Consider the following 20,444-nt stretch of genomic DNA (forward strand, 5'->3'; position numbering starts at 1 on the left):
GCACAGGTGGAACCTGCAATACTACACACTGCAGGTTACACTGCAACCGATAGCCCGCAGAGAGCTTCATTCGGTTCTGCTCATCGTCGCCCATGGTTGGTGCAGCTCTGCCAGGACACTCCTGCATTCCCCAGACAGCAGTGCGTTCCCCCACGCCACAGAGGGTCTCTTGCTTAGGTAAGAGGGTGATATCAACTACTGAAACAGTCTCAGTACCTGTGAGCTCTGCTTCAACTGCACCATCCTTGAAATGTATATTTTTTCATCAAGAACAAATATCTGTTGGGGGCTGGGGAAAGCTAAGCTTGAAGCATGGCTGAGGGCTTCCTGCAGCTCCCCTAAAGCACTTTCACAATCTGTTAAAATCAGGCCTGGTGAGCTGCATAAAAATCTAGATAAATCCTTAAAAGCAGGCAGTGAGGCTTAGCAATCTCCCCACTTTGTGGTGAGAGGAAGGGATCAGCCAGCTCTTCATCACAGATACCTTGCTGGGTCCCTTACAATGAAATTTGCCACTTCGGCACTGGAAGACCTTCAGTCTGTCGGAAGCAGGTGGCTGTGCTGGAGTGCAGCATGATCATCGGGATTCATAGACTTTGCACAGCTAAACCACTGAAAGCCTGGTTTGCAGTCCCAGACCTCAGTGACTCACTGGAGTGGCTAAGAGGCCTTTGCGGTTTCAGAATTGAGTTTCCTAAATGCTTGCATACACAATCAAAGGGATGTTGCCTTTTAAAGAGTGTCATGGCAGGCCATGTTTTTCCTTAGTAGCCCTGTGCTGTTGCTTGAGGGGGACTGGGAGTGACTTCGCTCTAATCCACCTGTCTCTTTTAGGCTTTCCCATTACAACAGACCGCTTGCTGAGATTCTGTCCTACTGTTTCAATAAGATCTGCCTGCCCATACAAGTACTGTATGTATCCATGTGTGTGCGTCTGAGGGCTCAGGGCAGAGTTTAAGAGAACATGCACTGTGTTTACGAATGGAAAATATAACTGTTCATCTCTCAAGTGAGGTGGAAATCCTTCAATGGTCTTTAAGTCATTCAGAATGTCCAGGAGTATGATTTAGTCTGTTTATGTTTTTACCAGGTCTCAGAACTGGCTTTCATAAGCACTGGCTTTGTTGGTGGTACACTGCTTTCACAGTTATAAATTGCATTCTTTCTGCTTCTTTTACAAATTAGAACCAGAGCTTTAGCTGAGCACTGCAGCTGAAACAGAGGAGCCCCTCTATATAAACTGGGGAAGAGCACTTTCTAGTGGCATGAGAAAGCACAGCAACGGCACTGCTATCTGTTCCTCGTTACTGCAGCAACAAAATGACTCTATTAGAGTGCTACTGCTCTTATTTTATGCTTAAGTGATGGAATTGCAGACAAAAACGAGAAAGCAATGACAATAAAATAAAAAATGGAAATTGTGGACATGCATTTCATTTGTAGTTCCAGCTTAAGAATACAAAAACTATTTTAGTAAAGTGATACAGCTACAACATATTTGGATTTTTTTTAATGGATGCAGGTCATGAAACTCTAACTGAAGAACAGGTGATTTAATGATGCAAGATATATTGGAAATGTTATTTTTGCACCGGGAAATCTTTGATCATGTTTAGAGCCAAATGAAATGCTCCTTGTGCTGTTATTATTTTGCTTGACACTAAAGATGCAGTTTGGTGAAGGACTCGCACATGTAGTTTGGATATTTTTCTGGACACAAAGCGCTAATGTCATTGTCATGCAAACTGGAAAACACCATTAATCCTATAACAAAGCTTCATTTATTTATCGTTTAAACTCCTGATCCGTTTAAGATGATGATCAAACTTTTGGGACCACATGACCACCCGGCAGTACTGAACTGTTCCCTTTTCTCTCTGTCTTTTTGTTGATTTGAATTTCTGTTTGCTTTGTAAATATGAAAAGCTTCTAAATAGATGTGGATCTTTAAATAAAAAGGCATGTATACAGAGTTTTCTTTACATGATCATATGATTATTTTAACACATGCATAAGAATAGACAGAAATTTAAGCACAATGAGTGGACAGTTTCCTCAGCCAAAAATAAAAGAATACATTATTCAAGCAGTTTTTTAACACATTCATTTACAACTTTGCAAATTAGTGAAGTTAACTTTTAATTTGTTTGTTACCATTCATTTAGCTGTTTTTATCACAGCAGTGAAAACTACACATTCTGGTGTCAAGAATTGTTCCCCTCCCCCCGTGTCCAAACTGACGAGGAAGCGCTGCAAAATAACGACCACACGAACAAATCAATTGGACATCACTGTCCACCCCAGGCCACCAGCGTCCCTCCATCTATCATGGTGTGCTGAGTGCTGTGGTCTGCTCCAGTCCTGCACACAACAGACCCCAGTCGGGGTGGAATGCTGGGAATGTTCCTGAGACTGACACAAGCCAGTTTGATGAGACAATTAGAATGTTTTTGTTTTGCATTGAGCGGCCCTTGTCACTGAATGTTAGACATCATGTGAAGGACCTGGGAGAGGCCATCAGTCACAGTGTGAATGACCACTGAGAAGAGCTCTCCTCCCAGCTGACACTAAAGATCTATGCTCAGGGTGACACCAGGAGACTAGTCCTTAAAGGTTATTATGACCTCTCTCCTGTGTTCTGTAGGAGGTGGGGAGTCTGTCAGACAGAGAAATCTGCTAATTTGATCTCGCTTTTCATTTTCCAAGGGAGGTAGAAAAACTATGCAAACAACTCACTCTCTAAAAAGTAGATATGGGATGGCTCCTTGACTGGAAAGTTATTATTTAATTATTATTTTGCTCTTTTATTGATTTGTGGCTTTCTGTCTTTGTATTTTTACATCTTCTGTATTCATATGAAAAGCACTATACAACATTATGTGGTTTTAGCTTCAGGCTTGATTGCAATATATATATATATTTGAATATATAGTAAATTTAGCAGTAAAATATATACATGCAATTGTTGGCAAAACACTATGGTTACATTATAGGTTTTACAGAATGGTTAGGCTGAAAAAATGCCAAAAAGGATTTGTGCACACATAGCAGTTTCAAAGGGGATGTGGTCTGACTATGATTCATGGTAGCACAGCATGATCCACAGTGATAAGATCACTACATATCTCTTTTTCGAGGTTCCAGTCATATGAAATAAAGAAAGGGAACGCACACTCACATGCTGTGAGAGGAAATACAAGTATAAACCAAGCACACTAACTGGTGCTGACAAAATAAGATCAGAGAAATCAAAGGGGTCTGCCCCAAGTACAGCTTCCCTTCCTATCTAGATTCATTTTGTCAAGACCTTTCCAATCTATTTCACTTTTTAAAAAAAAAAACACGCCTTGCTTTTGAGACCTTAGATATTTCAAAAAAAGGTTTGAAAATGTATTTTAAAAAGTACCTTGGGCTCATGGATTTTAAAGGAGCCTTAAACGAAATATTTAAATCACTGTGTTGTTTTTTACAGCAAGTACAATTCACAGACTCCCTCAGACTAACCTCTGGTAACAATAATGTTTTGGTAGAGGCTCAAAGTGGAACACAATATTGGAATACAATCATTGAGACACCATGCTTTGCAATATATTGCTGAAATATGGGGCATGACAGAGTGCAAGTTAAGGCAACGTTTATTCTGTGATTGCAAATGTAAGACCTGCAGTTTGACAGCTATTCACAATTAATCTTGCTTTAATTTATATAGTTCTTGAATGAAATGACATCTCTTTGTTTCACAAAATCCTAGAAGGAATATCAGAGTCAAGTCAAATGTAGACTGAGCACAAACAATACAGGAACAGAATGGAGTATTCAGAATATGTATATCTTGAATCAACACATTACAGGAACATACTGTACGTCTGTGGTGTGGGCCCTATTGTATTTCAATAGAGTCCCAACCAAACATAAAGGTGCTTGATTCCTGTAATGAATACCAGCCCAACAGACTGTATTTTTACCATTAATCAAAAGAAAACTACAGATTGTGATGCAGACAAATGGGTAGAGTTCTGAGCTTACAGATTCCTTCAAGCGACAACAAACAGAACATGAGTACACACATTTAAAGAAATCTAGTGAAAGATTGTTGAAGAGAGAACAAAAAAAAGGACTCTTCATTTGACTGTTCAGCGCTGGTGAGTAGCCAGTTACCACTCGCTATTTAATAAGGTCTTTCTATGGTTTTCTTACGTTGCCAAAGCAGAATCTGTGGTGGCGAGTGAACAGTTGGCACAGTGCAGATATGAGACACAAAAAGTCCGAACGGTGTCACCGAGTTCTTAACTTGTCTGTATTGCATAATGAGAAACGGCAAGGTTTAATGTTGCTGACATTTAGCCCTGCTCTTGTACCATTCGAGTGACATTTAGAAGAAAAATACAATCAAACAATTTTTTTCCCTCCTATTCATTTATCTGCCATGCCACCTTTGCAGCCAGCAGTTGGCACCCCTATCCCTGGCATGTCCTCCGTTTTGTTCTAAGCAAAAAGAAGTGGAGAACGACATCTTTCAGCTCTGGCACACATCAGCAGGCAGGTTCCATGCTTCCTTCTCTGAAGCTTTCCTTTCCTGAAAAAGAAAAACAGTGGGACTGATTCTCGGAAACGTGGATGCCAGACTTCTCTCGCGGTGTTGGTTAATTTGGTTGAAACTTTATCGTTTTTTAGAAATGAAAATGAAAACAGCGTGCCAAGCTGTTGATCCGGGCTGGAGTTTAACGAGTCTCGTCCGGTGATTGGACTGATTGTGGTGGCAAAATAACACAGCCTTGCATTACTGCAGCCAGGCTAAGCTGTTATCACAGCGGTACCATTTCCAGGTCACAACCCACAACAGCTCTGATATTATTAAGGCGCTGTTGGTGCCATAAGGAAGCCGAGCACATTGTCTTGTGTGAACTATAGCTGCGAGCAGACTCTTCTCTCATGATTCACTGCCCATTACAGCCTTTCAGTGCAGATCAACTGTGCGTGTGATGCTATAGTGTACTTTGGGGCTGTGCAGGCAGATTGTCAGTAGGACAAAACTCTGTGACAAAAGGCGCAGATAGATATGGAAAATAAAAGAACAGACAACTTGGTAAAGAAGGCAAAAGAACTGTGCAGCGCGCACAGGGATGAAATAAGAAAAGTTTAGCGTGATTTGCTTGGCCCACAGCTGGGAACACCACAGCCTTTCAACTGCAAGCAGCAGGGGGAAAACTTACTGGAACCAGCCTGGGGGGAGACAGTGGAGACAAATTTTTTTTTTCTGAGTTTGTGCTTTACAGTTTTGTATTGTTTCACTTGATTCTGTTTTCCAGCAGGCACAGGACAGAAGAAAATTAGAGCGCGTCAGCAATCTTTGAATGGAAAAACCGGCAGCGCACCTTGAAAGAGATTGACTACAATGGACGCATCAGCGGGGTTATACAGTATACTGATAATGGAAAGACAGGTCTGTAGACTGTTGACAGGAACCCCCATCCTTGTAGCCCCTCCCTTCCAAAAAAGAGAAGAAAATCTGAGAGAGAAATTACATTGAAGCACATTCTCTAAATATGGTAATGTATTCCAGAACTATTTATTTCCCTGAAGTATTGGAGTCTGTATTAGCATCATTTCAAACACAATATTAAAAACAAAGCAGTCACTAGGCAACAAGCAGGGCAACAAAAAGAGTTTCTTTGCATTACATAACACTTATCTCTGTACCAAACACTGTCAACATCATCAAAAGTATATATTTGTATGAGCTTTTTGTGGCTTGTTTGAACTGTGTGGATTTAAACGAGTACAAAAACATTATTAATGCGTTGTCATAATACTTAGAATTTCCAGACTACTTGCAGAACCTAGCTGACACCATATACAGTATCATCAAGTTTAAAAAAACAGGATCAATGGGTAATCTCATTAAATGGCTAAAATGCAGACTTTGGAATAAAATGAAAGCGTACATTTGTCGTTATAGAAATTCCTTTCTTGCTTCTTAAAAAACAACATGTATTGCACTGCACGTTTTTGCTGTATCAAACATGTTCTCATAAAATACATTTTCCCCCTCAAGACACCCGTTACGGACTGTCCAAATTGCACCTCGTTCACTTTTTAACTGAAATCCTTATTTTGAAAACACGATGGACTGAAAAGTAGACACGGGTGCTTTTAAAACACCACACTACACCATACCAGTTTGAAAACAACGGTGGGATATTTGGACACAAAAAACATTTGGTCTGCAGCGTCTTCTGGGATCTGTGTCCTGTTTAAACGGTATTAACTTCCAGCACGTCTCAGGGCTTGGTAGCAGAATATATTTTAATAGTAAATTGTTGACTCTGGAGAGAGCATTGTACCTTGATCCACGGGCTGACAGGTTGGGTCCGGGGGTTGCACGCTGGTAACAAAAGATTTCTGAAAAGGGTAGCGGCAGCGAGTAGCCAGGGCCAGCCTGTGGAACTGGCAGGCCGTTATAAAAAGCTGCGTATTGGGAGCTGAAGTACAATGCGGGAATTGCAACCTGATTCATCATCCCCACGACACGAAGGGCTCTGTCGTGAAACCGCTACTGGCAGCAGAGCGACAAAAACACTGCCACAGAACCGGAGAGCATCCTTTATCAGAAAACATCTCTTTTAAAATGCAAACACTAAGGCTTTGTCTTCCATTTCCTAATTTTCTTACAAATGGAAGAACAAAAAATAATGAAAGGCTGGAAAAAGCAGAAGGGAGAAGCATGAAATGACGGCATTGTGTTTTGTTGAGCTTTTTTTTCTCTCTCTCCAGGTTTTGGTATTGATCATTTTGTTTCGTAGCGCGGTTTGAACATTTTTTTTTTCTGTGCCGGTGTCTCAAAAAAGTGTAGCATTTGCTCTTATTTTCCCTAAGGTCCACGTTAAGTCTATTTTTTGGTTGTTGATTCAAGTTTATTGATAGAACTAAATAGAATAGTCTGCATTATGCTTACTTTTTCTACTGTAGCAGTGTATTTCTATCCTGCGTTATCAAAACATAGTTCTATTGCATTTATTAAGTTTAATAAACCACCACTGGCTTTAACTGTTATTTGGAGGCTTGGAACTATAAATTTTTTCTCTAACAAGTTTCCCGGTGACCTTAGCTTTTGCACTATTTATACAGCTAATCTTTTCTGAGTAACCCATGCATAAGTTATTGTGCAGAGCAATGACCCTACATCATTTCCAACAGGAAATGTTTTCCCTGCTGTTTTTAGGACATGTGGAAATTATATTCACTGGCAGTAGAAGGAAGAAAACTCCAAATATGCATCTCATGTACACCTAATTTTGTTGACTGCACCAGAGATAAAATGACTGTGAAAGAGAGTAACCGTACACTTAAACTGTCATAAATAGAGCTGCAGGTATCAGTGCCACCAGATACAGTATGTGTCCCTGTCTTTAGTGGGTGTTACTTAGCCTAGTCACCTGTGCACAACGTTTTGATGATTTGTGGTGTAAGATTAAACTGCCTGGGATTTTTCCCCCCTAAGGAATGCAGAGGAAGGATAAAAAATTCAGTCAACGATATTGTTCTTGAGCATTTGCCTGTAGTTTCTACATTATTGAGTAACTTAAGTTATCCTTTTTGGATTTGACTGCCTTTTTATATATATTATAGATGTATTTTTCTACATTTCTGTTTAGTGATCTAATCTTAATGCAGGAGATCATCACACTAGCACAGCATATGGAATATGGAGTTGTAAAATGTGTCTCAGTAACTGCAGTGTTTTCCAGTGACCACTACTTTAATTTAAGCTGTATGGTGAGGGTCTTTTCATGCGTTAGTAGTTCTTTTCCGTGGTAAAGATTACTTCTGCCATCTATAGGGTGCTTTATAGAAAAATAACCATAGCTTATTTTTAATTTATTTGCTTTGAGCTTCTTTCATAGTTTGTAAAATATTATTATTTTGAAATCTAAGAGCTCAGTTTTTCAGTTTTGTATAGGTGTCAAAGCTAAATAAGAATTATGTATGTATTTAAGGATAATTTCACTTCTGATGGCAATGTAAATTTTTACTGTATTGGTTAATTTGCTTTGTGTAAAGCACATTTCTGATGTGGTTTAAGGATTACATCACATAATATTATTAGAAAATTAAATTAAACTAACTATACTTATTCTCTACTGATGCCTTTTCTTACTGTACTGTTCATTCACCCAAACAACTTATAGTGTAATACAATACAATTGAAATTCTCCTACTTATGGTAAAAGGGTACAATATATAAGTCTTCCCTACATGTGTGATATATTATTGTATTCATTCGAATAATCAGAATCAGACAGAAGAATATAATGGGGGGCTCTGTCCTTTTCTTTTGTAGTTGCTATATTTGTGGAAAAAAAAAGAAACAAAATCCTATTGTCTGACTTTAAAGCAGAGTGAGTGGAAAGTCGCAGGAGCCATTCTTACAGGGCCCTGGGCCTTTAAGGAGTGAAGGCGCAAGCTCTGTCGTGGACCGGAACATGGGAAAGTATTGTTGTAGGCCTGGGCTTAAAAACCAAACATTTTAAGAGCTACGAAAGGAGCTTCTGGGAGCAGGCATACTGTATGCACCGAGTCATTTTGGTCTTCAGACACATTATTTACTACCTGGTGCCCAAATGAACCTTTCTTCAGAGAGTGTGCATCCAGGGTGGCAAAGAAAGAAGCCACACAAAGACGTGATGAATGTAGCAGATGAAAAATGAAGGAACTTGTGGCAGACTGCCAAAGTTTCCGTACCCATTCAGTTTCAAAGGGTAGATGCCTATGTGAAGCAGAATTCACCATGACTCCAAGAAGCAGATGCTCTGTATTTTCCTTACTCACTTTCTGCTCTTCTCACTAATAAATAAAGGCAACCCTCCATGTTGGAAACATTTTTTGTGCATCAGGAGGGCACATTTTTTAGACTACCCTTTTCACTCACTCTTCCTGAATTTCATTGAGATCAGCTGAAATTATTTGGGAGGAGAAATAGGAAGGAATGGAATCGGGAAGCAAAAAAAAATATATAGTATATATTTCATTTTGCAGAAACATGCAATAATACAAACGTGCAGTTTATCCTAGGAGTGTTCTTCAGCTGTTCATTGCCTACTTTTTGTAGGGTTTGTTAATGAATTGTCCATGTGAAATTACAATGAGCCAAAACATGTCCTGAAAACCAAAATTCTACATCGATTTATTCCTTTTTTTTTTATTTTGCCTGGATGCCTTGATGCGAACCAGCTTTCTATAGAAGGAAGAATTCCTTTCCTTACGTCATGTTATAACCAGGATGTTGTATCAGAAGGGGTTCAGACAGGGCACAACTGAGCCCAGTGGAATCAGTCACCTCTGTCACCTCTGTGCCCAGTACAAATGGAAAAACCTTTCTGGGCACACTCCATCACTTTGACAACAATACTTGGCATGCCTTTATGACTGGGTATCTGTTTGCACATTTTTGACAAGTGCTCCCATTTCTATCGACAGTACACTCTATTGACCTGCTAGCTGGGTTAATTATTGTCGTTAAATTGTTTCAGTTTTAACACCCTGTGAAGTACTGGCAAACTACTACAACTATCCTAGACCTCTGCATGGCATGGTACAGCAAATAATGTTTGAACTGCTCCTTTCTGGTTATTTCAATGTAAGGCAGCAGTGATACAGGCCTCAGCTAAATTAAAAACAAGAACTGATATTCTTTTATTTTTATTTATGAAACCTTCTAGTTTTTAGAACATTTCTAGTATTTACACCATCTTCACATTTTCCTGAATATTAACCTAACTGTATTATATATATAAAAATACCCTCTATTTATTATAATGAAAGAATATAGACATATAAAGGAACAAAGCAAATGTTAAATTAAATACCATATTTTTAAACCAGATTTAATTGTTTTCTTTAAAGCAAGTGAATGTGAAAAAAATGCCATGCTGTGGGTAAGACATGATGTCATGCTTTTTTTTAAAGGTATGTTTTTAAAAAGTGGTTAGTTGATGCTTCTCTGAAAACGTTTACATTTTAATATCTGGTATAGGGAGCCCCCTGAAATATTGCTTCTCAAATAAAATAAACCCAACATGTTTGTTGTTCATTCAAATTTCTTTTATTTTGGTTATCACAATAATTCCCCAGTGAAGAAATACAAGACATGGAAAAAAAACATTATTTTAGATCCAATCAGATATTTTTTCACAGAAGTGTAAACCAAAGTGTTATCAAGTGCTCATCATTCTCATTATTCAACCAAATATTCAATGAAATATTTAATTTTCTATATGCTAATAAGTTTAGCAAAATAAATGCTAAGTAGGTAATGAAAATGCTGCCTACAAGAGTGTCTCCTGAGAATCTGCACTTGATTAAGGACTGGAAGCACAAGAAAAACATCATTGTCAATTCTTTCCTCTCACCCAAGCAATTGCAAAGGCTTTTGGTAATGGTATAAGTATTTATAGGGATGTTTGTTGTATATTTGAATGACATAGTCATGGAAAAATGGTATTCTTTCATTTTATGGATCAGCGTTTCAGTTCAATTCAGCCTTAACATTATATTGTGTTATCACACACCTGAAATAAAATGTTAACACAAATTGTTTTCATTGTTTTGCAGACAGATTATCACATCTTCAGGTCAAAAATGCATTTACTGGGATGACTAAACATTAATTTTTCAAGTACCACAATAGCTGCAGAAATAAAAAGAGGTTAAACAATGGTGATAAATCCCTCGGCGAGTATGAAACAAAACCAAGCTGATTCTTGTTTGGTGCACTTTGAAGTTTCACTGCTATGGCCTGTGTCAATCTGATGTCATTATGCATTTTCATTCAGAACTCTGCTCTGTCTGCAGGAAGTTCAGGATGGGAACAGATGGGAATTTTTCTTTCAGGAAGAAAGTTTGCGTTTGCAAGTTATCCTATGCCAAGAATTCAAAATGGATAAAATAAACAAACATCTGTTAATCACATTGACAACATTAAAGGATTATTAAGAGGGTTATAAGTTGTATCACATAAAAGATGTACAGTGATACTGGTGAAAGCACTGTAGTGCTTGAGTTGCAAAACGCTGTTTATTCGTTGAATTATAAGAACAGCAAACGACACTGTGTACAGAGCCCTCCACTGGGAAGCCTGCTTTTTATGTTTTAAGAATTAAATTAAAAAATACATCAGCAAATTCACTGATGAACCCGAGGGTCTTGTAGACTTCACCGAACCATTTTTTCTTTCTCTGACAATAAGCAAAAAACAATGTTTTTTCCATTTCCCTGTAAGTGTAACAACTTGATTTTCCCTATATAATTCCAACAGGAATCCTCTGGGTATACTTTTTTTTATTAAATCAAATACACTGAAGGAAATCAAATATTAAATGTAAATACAATGACTTTAATCTCTCGGAACAGAACAGTAACATTTGGTTGTTTAACATCCAGTAACATCATGATTAAATGGGTTTTAATATTCCAGTATGCTAGAGAACTACGGCCAAGCTCTACGAGGAAAGTTGTCTCGCGCACTAAAACCATTCTGTTGATAATGCCTTTCTCCAGTGCAGTCTTGTTCTTCTGCTTTTAAGATTTTTATAACATTCTTATAATATTAATAGTAATTTCAGGTTTCTTTGGAGAGTGAATTCTTGCAGTGACTTCTCTGATGTAGTAGGGGTTCTACCCTCACAATAACCTTTAATATTTCATGTCGGTTAATGCTCTGGTGCAAATATTTCCATGACTAAGTTTCATGTTCTTCTGCACAAGCTTTAGAACTCTTCCAAATAACTTCTGCAGTATGTTTGGTTCCAAGACAGACGCGCACTGGTATAGAGAGGATGTAATTTGTAAACAGCAGAATTTGTGAAAATAAAATATTTTCTATCAATTAAAGGGCTTTCACAGCAAACCTACTTTTAATGAAAAACATCTATCTGTCACTGTTTACTGAATTAATAAGCATGTGGGAATGTTTATTATAAATATGGTCGTCAAAGATAGAGAAGCAGTGAATTCATCTGTCACTTAAACTGACTTCATGAAAGTGATGTTTCAACTGGGGCTTTTTGTTTTTAGCTTAATTAAAAATAACAATTAAGTGCATAAAATCACAGAATGAGTCATAAATACTCGGTGCTGATATCTTCCAAACATCGTAATGGGAAACATGACTTCATTCCAGGAAAATGTTGTGGGAAAGGATGTATTCAATCAGAGCCCCAGGAAAAAACATTGAACACTCAACATTGAAACTCTTAGGATTTTGCATTAAACATTTCTGTGTTGCTTCACTGGTTTTCTTACGAGTTTATTTTAATTAAAATTTTTGCATCCCAGATTATATCATTCTATACTGCATAGTAAGAGTTATTGTGCCACCATAACCGTTAAAATAATATGGCTTTTAGATCTGTTTGTGTTATGTCACATTACCTAAAACAACTGTAAATAAACAAAACAGCTATAAATAAACAACTAATGTTTTGATAGTATCAAATGAAAATGTGTTTGCTAATAAATGTATTTTATTCAGCTATAGTATTTTGGGTGGACTGTTCCATACTATTCTTTCATGTGGTTATCTAAGGAAAAGAAAGAAGCAGAAATAGTTTTTGACATGTACGGTACTGTATTATAGGAAGGGTAGTCATTTACTGCAGCTTCACCTGTGTATGTTCTGTGACTGTTCAAAGCAAAAAGACTTTGGACAAAAGATGTTTACCCTAACACTATTGAGAACTTCTAAGAAATCTTTATCCATTCTAAAAAAGCATTTAATATTGAATTTGATTTTGTGTTCTATAAATACATTAAATTCCCTACATGCATCCTCATCTATATTGTTGCTTTAAATAACTTTTATATATTGTATAATGAAATGTTGTACTGTTCTGCATCATCTGTTCCATGATGTCACTGTCCCATTGTGCATGAGGTTTAGCCAAGACACAGCTCTCCTGACATCATCAAGGAAGGGTCAGCATGGAGATCATTTTATTCCCCTCCCCATTTAGACCACAAACGTCCCATACCAAGGCTTTGATACCTTTGATTAGAAGATCTATAAATTGATATCTACGAATGGGATCAAATGTTTACAATGCACACAAAACAGTGTCATGTCAGAAGAAGAAAAAATTGAATGACACCAAATCGGCCCGATTTCTTCTCTGGAGGCTAATTCAAATGTAGCTATTCACAGCAATATATATTCTGTGACAGACCAAGGTCTTAGAATAATAATATAGAGGTCATCACTTCTAAAAATATACAGCTCTCTGTTTTAATCATGAAGGCATATCTATTTATAAGTATGCTTCTTTTCAGTCTCGCCCTTTCTGTTTCACTCTTGAAATTAAAACATTATTCTCTAAATAGCAGAGGAGAACTGATGAGGCAAGAGAGTGCAATTTAAAACATGCCAGTTCAAAACAGCCTAATCCAGCCTACACCTTCTTCAGTCCAGTTGTCCTTTCTGCAAGGGTAACACTCAGAGAGACAAACAAGCAGCACAGCTCTTCCCCAGCCTTTGAAAGGTACTGTATGCCCTCCGCTTTAACATTCCTCTGACAGGTGTTTTACAAGGGTCTGGGGCTACAGTACTGTAAACAGCCTTGGCTCTTTAAAGCAATTCTTTCGTACCACTCGGTTCCTTGCAGGTATTAATTTCACCTCTTTCATTTTGATAGGCCTGATAAATATTTCAAAATGTGTTAAAGAGCTCCCTGTTGCAGGGCTCTGAAGGTGGAATCCATCACCGAGTCAAGAACACTTGCTCGTGGTTTAAACATGTTGCTCGTCATTGAAGGACTACGAGATTGCTCTCATTTGGTGGGGGCATACTGCTTGAATTTGCCTCCCTTGTCTACTAGAGTAATAATGAGGCGGGATGGATGTAAGCTGATTAATGCAAACTCTTGAAGTAACCGCTGTTACATGTTCTGGAAAGACTGGCTGATTTGGGAACTACGGGTGTGTGGCTTGTAGCTGTTGATGTGGTTCACTGTATGAAGTGAAGTGCCAGTCAAGTGATGGGTAGGAGCACAGCCATGCCTAATCAAGCCTCCCTCCTCACGTACTGAATACAGCTGTGTCTTCCCATACGAATTGAGAATTCACAACTAGTTGCAAAAGACAGGAGCAAAATGAGATTGGACACTCCAATTTAAAGTTTGAATTTACATTTTATTAATATTCATACAGTTCTCCTTTTCCTGACAGATATATCTGTGTAGAAAATGAAACAAAAACACAAAGGAAAATGAATGACAATCCGCTCTTAATTACGATCTTCAGTGTTTAGGATAGCTTTGTAAATGAGTGCCTGGTGTAATATGACAAAGAGGAAGGACTTGCTTCACTGTTTTGTTGTTCAAAGCTTTCCTGTTTTTTATGTGTAGTAAATTTTGTTAGCTGAAGTGTGCAAACAGATTTTAACATTGCATGCAACATTTAAATCAGAGTGTTGTCACACCCAGCCACTATGAAACAAAGCTCATTATTTAAAATTGAATCTTTATGAACATGCAGGCGATAGATTTCAAGTGCAACTTCACAAGAAAAGTTCATATTGGTGTCTTATAAACTATATAGACGTTGCTGTGCAAAAGTCTTAGTTTTAAAAATGTCAAGAGTTGAGAGTCTAGATGGGATTATTATAATCAGCTGCTCTGTTGGTTGATCTCTTTGGTTGGCTATCAGCACATTTCCTCAATTATCTACCTGGCACAACTGAATACACTCAAAACTGTCATGCTCCTAGGCTCATTGCTAAGTTAGTGTTATAATTTTACAGTTAAGAACATACTGTAGAAGAATCAACAATAACAAGATACTTAAAAAGCTTGTACAGTGTTTCAATAAGATTGTGCAAGTTAAGGGTCTGTAGCGAGTGCAGGCACAGAGACTGTTAGAAGAATTGTTTTAAAATTACTGTCCAACCATCCATTTTCTGTCAGCTTTATCCAATACAGGGCCCTGTGGGTGCTGGAGCCTATCCTGACAACAGGCACAAGATGGGATACACCCTGGATGGGACGCCAGTCAATCACAGCAAGCTTCCCGTACCTCTGTTCAACCCTGGTATGAATTCTTAGGGCACTGTCTGTGTGCAGTTTGTATGTCCTCCTTGTGTTGTCTTGGGTTTCCACGGTGTCCTCTGGTATCCCCCTACGGTCCAAAGACATAATGGTGGGTTAATTAGCTCTTGGGAAAACTGACCCAGGTTTTTGTATCTGTGTGAGCCCTGTGATGGACTGGTATCCTGTCCAGGATGTATCCTGCCTTTTGCCCATTGCTTGCTGGGATAGACTCCAGCTCCCCTGCTACCCTGGACTGGACAATTGATAGATGGGTGTGTGAAATAGTCAGTAGTGAGAGGAGTAATGAAGATCTGCATTGACTCTCTGGAACTCTGTATTTGTTTCTTTTGAAAAGATTTACAACCTGTTCTCTGTTTTTAACAGTCATCTGCTGTGGGCTTCAAGAATATGTGATATGTCCCCATTTATCATAAATGCTGTAGTTTTTGTAAACTGTATTAAGAAAGAAAGTGATGTTTTCAATGTTTAAAAATGAACAGTAGTGCAATGATTGCATACTTACTGATTTTCATTTAATAAAGGATTTTCATCTGAAAAAGCTCTGAGTTTGTAAGATTTCTCTTTCCAGTCTTGTCACAACTCTGTGTTGCTGAATTTCAGAAAACTACTGAGCAATGTTTTTTTCAGAGTGACAGGATACATATGAACATAGCTTGGCAGTTTTGAAATTACTCAGCTGACGTACGTGTTAGTACTGCCTGTGTCATAAACAGAGAGTTTCTTCAAGGTTAATCTTCCTTAATTTGAAAATTGTTAGTTTAATTATTTAAAAAACAGATGGCAGAGATAATTTCTTCATGTTTTAAAAAGAGGCTAATCAGCTGTTACATATTCTACATAAGTGATTGCAGAAGAAATACAATGCAATTATTATGAACTTTACACGGCCATATACAAAAGAAAACAACTACATTTTGCTATTATTATAATTACAGAAATATACTCACAAAAAAATTAAATCATTGCCAAAATTCGATAGTTACAACACACACTTCAGTTCCGATAGTTTTGTTGCAAGAGCTATTTACTGTGATGTTGTAAACTACTGTATATCTGTTATATTGTGGGGTAGTATGGTAGCCAAGAAGAAAAAAAATATATGCTCCTGGCCAGCATGACATGGCCTTGTTCACCCTGCACAATGAAAGTTAGGTTTTACAGTTTTTCTTAAACTGCTTACTTTGGACACACAGAAAATATGAATGTAAAGGCATTCTAATTACCTCTACAGTCATATGTTATCGACATAATAAAGATCAAAAGATGTAAGTTTAACCTCTGTGAAAAAAATCTAACCCAGAGACATAATTCCCAAAATCAAACTACTCTATTGCAATACAGACTGTCTTCATATGTCTGTGGCATTTTATTGTTTGACACAATTTTTCTATTTGATAAAAAAGAAGACTCTCTTGTTTGCGGATTTCCAGATAGAGTAAAAGATGTGAAAAAAAGCACTGCTCACAAAAATTTCATTTCCTGTGGTATATGGAGCAAATAATATCAGTAAGAAAAACCTGGCAGGGAGATACGAGCTTTCCGCCTTTACATTGATAACCATTTGTTCATTTCCTGACAACAAAAAATATAAATCTCTTCAGAAATTAAATAGGTTGGAGCAGTTTTTGGTGTTCTGTGGTAGACTGGCTCTATTTCATTTGAAATGTGCTCCTAGAATAATAATCAGTGCATCAGTTATTATACTTGTATCAGCTCAGTGCAGCAAGAATCCAATACAGTGTGTATAGCTGAATTCTTCTACTTTTGTGTCACTTTATTTTCTCTGTGGGACAGATTTGCATTTTAATGGAAGTAGTTTATAGACTTCTCTGTTGCATTCGCAGCGCCACAAGTGGCATCATTAAGTGAGCTAAGCCGGATTAATGCTGATGGTAAAGTCAGATAATACAATAACAGAGCCCTTCATTTCCATCTGGATTAGGTGAAGAGAGCAGGCCTGTCTGTGGCAGGGTGATAATTTGTAAGCACGATATGTTGTACTTGAGAGGATAAGATTAAATTTAGTGGGCTTAACTGTCATTCCTGTAAGTCAATTACTTCATCTTTTCAGGTTTTGAATTTCTTTATGAATAAAATAAATGGAATATCGAGCTGGTCCAAAGCTTACGCACATATATACTGTTCCACTGTATGTATTTACACACACACACTGAAAGCACATCCTTTCCAAGGCAGCCAGACCGTTTTACACACGCTGGGGAAGAAAGATTCTGTTTTCTAAGCAGAACATGAGCTTTCTTAATGATCACTTCACAGTCTCTCAGTATTGACCTGCAGAGAAAGGAACACCTGTAAAGGTGTGATGGAGGAGGGCTCTCAGGTGAAGAGCACGGGGATATACAGGATGGAGGTTTCTTGCTGTGTGCGGCCAAGATTGACCAAAAGGTGATGCACACTTGGAAGAACACTGTCAGGGAAGGACTGAGTCAAACCCAGCCAGTTTAATTGGCTCACCATGCAACAGCGACCCCTGCTGGCTGGTGAGGTGCCCACGGACTTCCTTTGCTGTCGGAGAGAGCTGCATCCATCCTCTGCTCAGCACCCGAGCTCTATTTGTGCCGAGGTTCATGCTGAGAAAAAGCAAGCCGATGGTCTGATCTCTGCAGTTTTCATGGAGTGTGTCGTCTTCACCCATCCAGTACATGTGATCCACATTACTGAACATCTGGGGAATCACAAATTGTAGAGTAAATAATCCAGAAAAGTTTCCAAAATTTAAAATCATTTTCAGAATAAGACAAAAAAAAGTGTAATGGAGGGAACAAAGGCCAACATTCTAGTTTTATCAATGGAAAACAGTGCACACACAGACAGCATTACTGAAAGATACTGCAGATCTACACGTTCTGTTACAAATCTGTTTTGTGTTTTGACAGTGTTAAAGTCACTTCAGAAGAATATGTTTTAGGTTATTTCACAACCTCAACCGATTATCAAAGATTTATACACACAATTGTGCATATTACCTACCAAAAGCAATGCTAAGCATTGCAATGAGACAAAATGTAATAATGTAGACTAAGCCAATACTATCCAATCTAAGTGTCCTTAAAGTCTAAAAGCTAAAGTTCCTTCAATGTGATTTTGTTACTTTGAAGCTATTCTTGTGATACAATGTTCCTACAGTAACTTCATCTTTCAATTTATTGGTCTTTTTATCACTTTTCCATATTGTCAAGACTAGGATATTAACAAGAAATAGTTACAAGATAAGTTACTTCCATCTTAAATTTAAAATGTACATTTTTTAGCCCAGAACAGAGTCTTCTTTCAGCTCCTTTTCATCTTCTACAGTGTTCATCACACCTTTATTTTTAATTATCCCAGATACTTAATGCTTACCCCATACTAGAGTCTACATTGCTCATTTAAATCAGAAAGAGCAGTGAGCCTAAAATATACCCCTGCTGTACTCCACTAACTTCTTCATCTTAGAGAGAGTACTCCACTCTTATTGTTATTTGCTGTGTATTGATTTGTATTTATTAAGATCGAACTACCTTCTATATTCACACTGACAATCTCCAATGGTATAATGTTATAGTCTTTTACTTTAATTTTTCTGTGCTCTCCATCAGTAAGAACAAGCAATCTGCAGTTTCCTATACAAAGCTACATACAGTACTATCCCTGTATACCTCACTTTAATCCTCTTTTGTACTGATGGGTAATGTTTTCATTTTAATTTCACAGAGACCCTCTCCTGTTTTGAGTGTCCGTTGAAAGACCTTAGCTCAGTGTGAGTTTAGAGCTAATAAATCACTCACTATTGATATTATATCACATATCATTATTAAATAATGCAAATTTTTACTGTTTGATTTTGTCTGAAAATGCTTTTTACACATATGATTGCTTTTCCCTTTATTTATTTTTAGCTGTTTGCCAGTAGAAATTTGCACAGGACATACCAGTGAACACATATATTTTCACCTACTGTGATGTGTTATCTGCATATTTTACTGTAGTAGGTTTTTCTGAAAATCTGGATGGCAGAAAAGTAGAAAACCATACATTTCTAAGCAAATTTAATAAATTTCTTAATCCATCCAGCCATGTTCTAACCACTTTATCCAGTACAGGATTAAATTTCATAATTATAATCTTTATTTTATATATGGTAGCACCTATAAGAGCAATTATGTCAAAGCATTTGCAATATATAAAACCATCTAATATACTGGAGATAAGATATTTAACAGCAGATATAATAACATACATTGAATGTCAAAGTCTTTTTGCATCCGCTGTGTATTATATATTGAAAGCCATTATAAATACAACAAATAAGTATTGACGCCAGTTGTATTTGTTGTGTTATTAGTGCCTCTCTACACATACAGAGATTTGAGTTTTCTGAAAAGCACTCATAAAATTGTATTTTTATTTAATTATTTACTTTAAATAAAGACTTACAGTTCCAAGAAAAATAGCAGTGCTTTCTTCCTAGTGCAAAATTGTTTTCACCACATGCATGAAGCGCAGGGCTTAAATAGTATGAGCTTTAGTCAAATTTAGCTAAGGAATAAGAAAGAAATAAAAATCAATATAACAATGTTCTCCTCAATGTGTGATTAATGACCTCCTTGACCACAATGAATCAGAGTCTAAAAGTTGTTATACATATTTTTCTATCTTGAACAGATTCATTTAAGAGCCTTAGCCATTTCCCATTATGTTGATATGGGTATGATTTCTAACTCTTTTCTAATTGTATGTAGTTTAAAAGCCATTTTCTGTTAGAGTGCACAAATCCATTACATTTACAACAAAGCAGCATTAATGTAGTGGGATTAATGTGCAAACAAACCCATATGACCAGTAATGCAAAGTTTGATAAATCATCTAATTTTTTAAACATTTTTGGTTATTACTATTATTTTTACTACTGATCAAACATAGAAGAATTAATCAGAACTATTATTTCATTTCATTTAAGTTCATGGTCATAATTTTAGAAACCCCCCAGTCTTTTCTTACTGTAGAATGAATAAAACGACATCCTTCGCAATGATCTCAAGTTAACAGTACAAGTTACAGTGAAGTGCCATCTGGAGTCAGTCCAGATACATCGAGACCTAAGTCCTCTGTGCAATTTCCACGCCTTCCTGGTCTTTTCAGTTAGTCTCATTAAGCCTTATCTTTCTGCTGTGCTTGTCTAATATATTTTTTAATTATGTTGCTACTCACCTTAAGGAGATTGACTGAGGCTTTCCATTTGAAGAGTTGTGACCCTCATGATGATCAGCAGCTTGCATTCTATTGACTATCCTATCTTTCCAATATTCTACATATCTCCTTTCTATCTAACCCTTTTAGTTTAGA

General features: G+C 37.3%; 1 long non-coding RNA gene across 1 annotated transcript; it reads right to left on the bottom strand.

The window, feature by feature from the left end:
- Positions 1–14,166: 14,166 nt before the first annotated feature.
- Positions 14,167–17,749, bottom strand: LOC148822374 (uncharacterized). Its single transcript, XR_016093904.1, has 3 exons — positions 17,574–17,749; positions 15,064–15,165; positions 14,167–14,223 (listed from the first exon to the last, which is right to left on the bottom strand). It is a non-coding gene; the product is annotated as an uncharacterized LOC148822374 (long non-coding RNA).
- Positions 17,750–20,444: the final 2,695 nt, after the last annotated feature.

Source organism: Atractosteus spatula, chromosome 13 (assembly GCF_055471065.1).
Source record: "Atractosteus spatula isolate fAtrSpa1 chromosome 13, fAtrSpa1.hap1, whole genome shotgun sequence".
NCBI lineage: Eukaryota > Metazoa > Chordata > Actinopteri > Semionotiformes > Lepisosteidae > Atractosteus > Atractosteus spatula.